General features: G+C 62.1%; 1 protein-coding gene across 1 annotated transcript in view; it reads right to left on the bottom strand.

Moving 5' to 3' along the window:
- Positions 1-7,293, bottom strand: part of NHEJ1 (non-homologous end joining factor 1) — a 29,377-nt gene that overhangs the window by 14,731 nt on the left and 7,353 nt on the right. The gene's annotated exons all lie outside the window — the stretch shown is intronic.

Genomic DNA, 7,293 nt, shown 5'->3' with positions numbered 1-7,293 from the left:
CTGTGGAACAGGCGCTAATGGGGTTGCAAAAAGCGGGGGTTCAGAGCTGGGGGGGGCAAAGGGGCTGTGGGTCAGGAATGAGGGGCATCAGCTGGGCTGGGGTGGGCACGGGGGCTGGAAGAGCTGCTCAGACACCCCTGGCTCCGTGTCACATACCCCAGCTTTGCCCAGTGCCCAGCCCTGCCCCACATCCCAGTCACACCCCACAGCAGGCAGCAACCCCTCGATTCCCGTGGCTCTGCTCCATGCCAGGTCCCGGGTAAGGACAGAGCCGGGCACGATCGGCCCAGCCAGCACAGCTGTGGTGTGACAAGGCCCCATGAACCCTGCACAAATCTCAACAGTGGCTGCGCTACATGTCCCCAGCACATCCTCACTAGGAGCCAGCAGGCCCCAGCCCCAAGGCAGAAGGTACACATGGTACATGGCAAGCACATGTGAATGAGCCCAGGGTGGACACTGTACACACGCACACAGGGCAATACATACACAGCCAGGACAGATGCATGCAACACACATACGTGCACATGCCCAGGGTGGGAGCACAGGGAGCCCTCACACACACCTGGGGCTGCACGGACACAGCAACGTAGACACCCTGGGGAAGGAGTGTGGCGGACCATGACATGCTCTTACATAGACACATATGCACACACCTGGGATGGGAGCGCATGGAGCTATTATACATGTACACACCTGGGCCAGGCGCATGCAGAACTCTCACACATACATACATGCACATGCACACACATGCATACACGCACACCTGGGATGGAAGCACACTGGGCCATCACACACACACAGGCACACACCCAGGGTGGCAGCATGCAGAACCATCATATATGCATACACAGGCATGTGCACACTTGGGGTGCGAAGCAGGCATGCAAACACCCACCCACACACACACACAACACAACTGGGGTAGAAGTACATAGGTCCATCACACACACACACACACACACACACTCCCTAGGGCAGGAGCATACAAGGCCATGACACATGCATACATACAAATGCAACACGTGGGGTGGAAGCACGTGCATGTGCACGTATTCACACACATACCTGGGATAGAAGCACAAGGGGCCATCAAACACACACCCACGACAGGAGCACACTCGACCATCACACATGCATACACATGCATGTACACACCTGCGGTGGAAACACATCCATCCATCCACACACCCACACACTTGAGATGGAAGTACATGGGGCATCCCACCCCCCCCAGGTGAGAAGCATGTGGGGCCACACCACATGCCTGTGCCAGGCTCCCTCCAGGTCCACTGGCTCCAGGCTGCAGGGAGGGGATGGAGGCCTGGGCCCTGCCTCAGCTGTGACCCGCACCTGGGATGCAGCAAGGGGCAGGCTTGACACCCCCGGTACCCCCCTGGGCACTCAAACACAGCCCATGCCCACTATGGGGGTACTGCCACAGGCCTGGGCTCCCGGCCCCCTGGCTGAGGGCTCAGCCCCTTCCCCGCAGCCCAAGCTGAAGATCCCGATAACCTCCACGTCCAGCCCACGAGCTACACCGCAGTCACGGGGCCGGCCGCACACGCACGCACACGCCAGGCGGGAAGTGGATCCGGTCCGGGCGGAAGCGATGTGCCCCCCCGCGTGGGCCGGCGGGTGAGGGGCAGGCCAGGGCCCGGTCGCGGGGTTATCGGGCGGGATGGCCGAGCACGCCACTTCCAGCAATGCAAGGCGCTTCCTTTGTTTGGGCAAAACAGGACCCCTGGGGACCCCGGCCTCACGTCCCGGGCTCCCCACCCCTGGCGCAGGGCGGGAGACGCAGCCCTGGCTGCCTTCCACCCCCGCCAGCCTGGACGGGCCACAGCCAGCTCCCACGGTCACGGCCACAACTCCCATGAGCCCATATCTCCCAAGCCCGGGGATCGATAAGAGAAAGCTCCTTCATCCAGGCCGAGAGCAGGGGCAAGGCTGGAAAAGGTCCACAGCCCCGTCCGCAGGTCCCATCATCGGGGTGGGGGTCAGCTCAGTGCAGGGAGTCCCAGCAACCCCAAGAAATAACAGGGCAAGGAGCTCCCCCAGCCCCGGTGCAAGGCACCCCGTGCCCAGCCCAGTCCAGCTACCACGCCAGGCCCAGAGGGGCGGAGGAAGAGGAGGGGAAGCAGAAGCCGGCAAATAAAATTTATAAGCCAGGCTGTAATTGCAACGCGGCCGCGAGCGCCGGCAGCCGCAGGCCCGTCATTATGGGGCTAAATATAACACCCCGCGCGGCTCCGGCCGCGGGGAGGCAGCGCGGCCCCCCCCACCCCTGCAGCACAGCAGCCAGGCGGCCGCACAGCGCTGCTTTAATGCTCTATTTAGCACCAGGCGGGTTTGGCCCATTCCCTGCCTGGCCGCGGCCCCCCCGGCCCCGCGCAGACTGCCCTGTCTGTTCCCTTTCGGGCTCCCCGCGCACCTGGGCTATTTTCAGCGCGCTAATTTTATATGCCATGGCCCAGTTCCCCCCCCCCCCCCCCTTTCCTTCTTTCCCTCTCTTTTTTTTCTCGGTAAATATTTGCCGTGACTCAGCCGGGACGGGACCCGTCCCACACAACCTGGGGCCTTTCACGACGTGCATCTCATTAGCTCTACCCATGAAAAGAGGCATAGAGCGGCCCCCGCGCCCCACCAAACACCCCGCGCCCCACCAGCTTATATTTAGCCGTGCGTACTGTCCCGTCGCCGGAGGGGACCGTCTGGGCACACGTGTGCCAGGAGAAGAACGGCTGCTTCATGCGGCCAGAGGGGACGAGCGTGCCGGCCCCAGGGACGGGGTCTGCGGTTGGTGGGTTTGGGGACGTCCGTCTGGCTGGGACCTGGGTGCGGCCCATGAGCTGGGTACAGAGCAGTCTCTGAGAGCCGCCGGTGCTGGGGATGCCCAGGGGGACCCCCCTTCAGGGCTGGGGCTCCCCCGCCTCGCCCTGGGCCCTGTCTACAGTGGAAGGTGGCAGTGGATGCCATAGAGGAAGCAGAAAATCCTAGTCCCAGAGCCATGGGGCCAGCAGGGAGCTGGGCGTCACATCCAGCCCAAGGCAGGATCAGCCTTGTCCAAACCCAGATGCGTGTGACTTTGGAGCTGCACAACACCATCACCCCGACAGCCCCCAGCATCACCCCAGGGATACAGGGGGGCCGCAGCCGCCAACTTCCTGCTGCTGCCAGCCACAGCAGGGGTCTGGCAAGTCACCGGGGAGCACGGCCATAAGGAAGCCCCTGTCAAATGGGCAGTGCCCGGGGGGGGTGTCAATCCAGGGCATCTGGCCCTCAGCACCGTGAGCCAAGGGGTGACCTGCATGTCCATGTGCCACGAGCACGAGTGGCGGCAGGGAAGCATTGAGGGTGCAGTGGGGAAGTATGGCTTTGTGTGCACAAGGGAGCTGGCGCCCCCAGAGCCGTTGCAGCCTCTGCCTTGGAGACCTGCGGCTCTGACCTCCCCCCTGCTGTTCTTGTAAGACACGGGGGCACGGCCCCCAATGAGAGTCACAGCCCTGCACCCCCAGGTCCCCCCAGCTGCCGCTGTCACCGCAGAAGCACCGGGGTCTGCTTGCATCACAGACTTGAATCCCCCCAGCGCTGGCCACCCCAGGCTGGGCAGGACTCCCTACCCATGTCCATGCCCCGGGCACATGGCCGCCTCTCGTTAATACTGTCATTAACACCCTGCTGTGGTTTCCCCCTGACCCCCAACGCAAGCATGGACTCGGGCCTGGGGCCAGGCCAAGTTTCCACATCCACCCGCTCCGAGTGCAGTGGGAAAATGAGCTGTGCCCGGTTCCCCCACCCCTTGACACACACAGGAGCCCATGCACACATGTTCACGTTCACACAGGCATGCACCCACATGGGCGCACACATGCGTGGATGCACCTACATACACACACATACACCCACCTGCAGCCACATATACATAGATGTACACAAGCACACACATACACCCACATGCATGCACACATACATAGCCATGCATGCACACACACAGATGCATACACCCATAAACCATACTCATAATCATACCCATTTATGGTGCATACCCATAAACCCACATACATGCACACAAACACACCCATGCCCAGATGTACACCCACACACACTCACATGTGCACATGCAGCATGCATACACATGCACACTTATACAAGCACGTGTGCACACATGGCGTCCCATGGCACATGCATGCACTTGTGCGCGCACACACACACGGGTTCTCATACATATGCACACTCCCCCTGCCCTCCCAGTTCTCAGTGCTCTGAGCCTGGGACCACGTGGTGCTGATGGAGCCTGGGAGAAGGGGGTGGGTCGCAGCCCGCAGCCCAGCCCGTGTGCCCCCACTCCTCAAACCAGCCAGGAACCTCCACTGCTGCTATCCCTGCTCCCTGGCTCTCATTCTGCCCGCCCGGGGAACGTTCCTAAGCTGACCTGAGACCCTCGGGCTTGCCAGGCACAAGTCAGGAAAGCCTCCAGGGCCTGTACAGGCCGTGCCCTGCAGCCAGGCCAGGAGCCCTCTTCTGCCCCAAACTAGGCACCCCCAGCCACCAGCTTCCCCAATGCCAGGAAGCTCCTGCAGGGCTTCCCCTGGCCTTGCCCTGCCCCCTGGGGCACCCAGGAGGCCAGGAACACCCAGGACAGGGAGGAAGAGGTAAGCGGGTACCCCCAAGCCAAGTCTGCCTCCCTGGGGGCAATGGGCTCCAAGACCTTCAGGCTACGCACCTCCACAAGCTGTGCCGAGCCGGTGATCTAAGACCCCGGAGGGAAGAGAGGAGGCTCCGTGCTGCATGCCTCTAACCAGCAGGCCACCCAGCCCCTGGCTCATGACCTGCTAAGGCCCCAGTGTACTCACACAGAGGGACCTTAAGGCCCTGTAACACGCTATTACACAACTTGCTGGCAGTTAGACTGGCCACACGTGCAAAGTCATTCTTGGGCCATGGAAATGGCCATCCAGCTACGAAAAGAGTCGACCAGCTTCAATGCTGGGGTTTGAACAGGTGGAACAACTCTACGGCTGGTTTCCACCCAGCTTCCACATGAACGTGCCAAGGCGGGTGCACTGCGCACCTCTGCACATGCACTCCCACATGTTCTGGTCGCAGGGAGAGATCCCCTACAGCCATCAGCTCAGGGCAAGGGGTGGGGAGTCTGGGAGGAAGGGGACACGGACCCCCCCAGACACATCATACGGGCTGGCAGACTGGTACAGACTGAAGCCCAGCCAGCTACTGCCCATGCCTCCTGCTGCTGTTTGGGACACAGGAGGGTGGAGAGGCAAGGAAGGGCCAAGCCCCAGAGCAACTGCCCCCAGGTTGGGAGGGCTGGAACACCCTCCCCCATCCCCAGGGTCTTGCAGGTGGGCTCCATGCTCCCCAGGCAACCCCCCATGGCCTCAGCAACTCCTCTGGGGGTGGGTGCCCCCAGCCTCCCTCCACCCTTGGCAGCATTCCCAGCCCGGCTCTCAGGGGCGCTGACCCCCACATGAGGGCTGACGTCAGTGGCTGGGGTGGCCCGTGGCCCGCGTGCCCCGGCCCCGTGCTGCCCGGGCCCCGCACATTGACCTTCCTCTCCAGGACGGCTTGTTTGGACGGCACATCCTCCGGGCGCGGCCCAGCCCGACCTGTGAACCCGCCACGTCCTGTTTGCCGCGGCCCTGCGCTGCCTGCCAAGCCTGCACCGGGGGAGACACCGGCCCTGGATAAAAATACCTGCACGCGGCACCACCAGGGGAGAAGGGGGCTCCAGACGCCTGCCCGAGTGGTATCCCTATCTGCTGCGAGCCCCCAAACCACCTGGGCTCCGGTATCACCAGAGGTTTTGTCCCATGCCCAAAGGCCTCAGGGCCAAAGGCACCAGGGGCTCAGGTTCCTGGCTCTGCCACTGCCTCCCAGCATGCCCTTGGGAGAATTACTTCACATATACACACATGCATTTGAACGTGTATGTGCAGATGTGCATTTGAGCATGTATGCACACACATGCACACACACCACTGAAGGCCCAGCTAGCACAGACCTGCTGGGCTGACGTGTGTCAGGGGAGGAGGGAAGGAGGTTTTAGCCATCTCCTGGCACAGCTGTGGCCCCCAGTGCCACATGGGAGGGAAGCCACAACTCCTGCACTGACCAGACCGGCATACCCATGGCCCGCAGCTTCCAGCCCAAAAAAGGCACGTGCCCATGCCGCTGCCCCACTTTGTGCCATGGAAGCCAGGCCTCTCCTGGCCAGAGCCACTGCACCCAATGGCCCCTGCCCCCATGGACTCTGGCAAGGTCACTTACCCCCCTCAATTCCTCCAGCAAGCCCCGCCCTTGCCTGCAACGACCCCCAGAACCTGGCCACAGCCCAGCCTCCAATACAGAAACCTCTCACCCAGAGTTGCTGCTCCCAACAGTCCTAAAAGAGCTGGCTAAAGGGATCCCTGGCCCTTGCCAGTCCCGTGTCACCTCCCTGCATCCTGCCCCAGGGCCTGCACTGGGTTTGTACAGCCCCATGCACAGCAAGGTCCTGGGCAGTGGGAATCAAAGTGCTATGGGAATAAAACAATACATCTCCACACAAGCAGATGGGCACAGCCACTGCTAGCCTCTCACATGGACTCTGAACTAGACAGGTCCTGGCAACCCCATTCTGCACTACAAAAACCCTGTTGGGCACCCCTAGGTGCTGGATCCAGCCCCTGCCCCCAATCCTGCAGAGCTCAGGCTGTGCCCTGTGCTGCCCTCTGCCCCCTCCCCACCTCTGCCGGCAGCTGCTCGAGGAGCGAATGCCTGCCAAGAGCTGCGCGTGCGAACGCAACATTTCCTAAACGTATAAATATTCCCAGGGCTCAGGCGGAAGCTTCCATGCGAGGCGTTAACCCCCAGGCGCCCGGGGACCAGGTGGCTCGGAGCTACCGTGCAGGCCGTGCTGCGGGGAGCCAGGGGTGTTGAGCGCTCTGGTACCTGGGGATTTGCAATGGGGGGGAAATGCAGCCTGGCCAGCTCCTTCTTGGTAGGCCTGCGATGACTGCCCCACTCCCTGTTCTGGATACGGCCCCAGTTTGAAGCCCCCAGCACTGCCTGCAGCTGTGAACTGAGGTGCCCCGTTTCCAGACTGAATGCGTCCAGCTCCAGATCCGTGTCCTTGCTCTGGCTTCCCCCACTGGACTGAACACTCCTACAGTCCCAGCACCGTGGGGCCGGCAGAGAGCTGCAGGGTTGCATTCAGCCCGAGGCAGGATCGGCCCCGTCTAAACCAAACTTGTCTGCGACCTGGAGCCACACAACACAGCTGCCCAACACAGG

Source organism: Crocodylus porosus, unplaced genomic scaffold (genome assembly GCF_001723895.1).
Source record: "Crocodylus porosus isolate Cpor-Errol unplaced genomic scaffold, CroPor_comp1, whole genome shotgun sequence".
NCBI lineage: Eukaryota > Metazoa > Chordata > Crocodylia > Crocodylidae > Crocodylus > Crocodylus porosus.
This window is presented reverse-complemented; position numbering and strand designations above follow the sequence as displayed.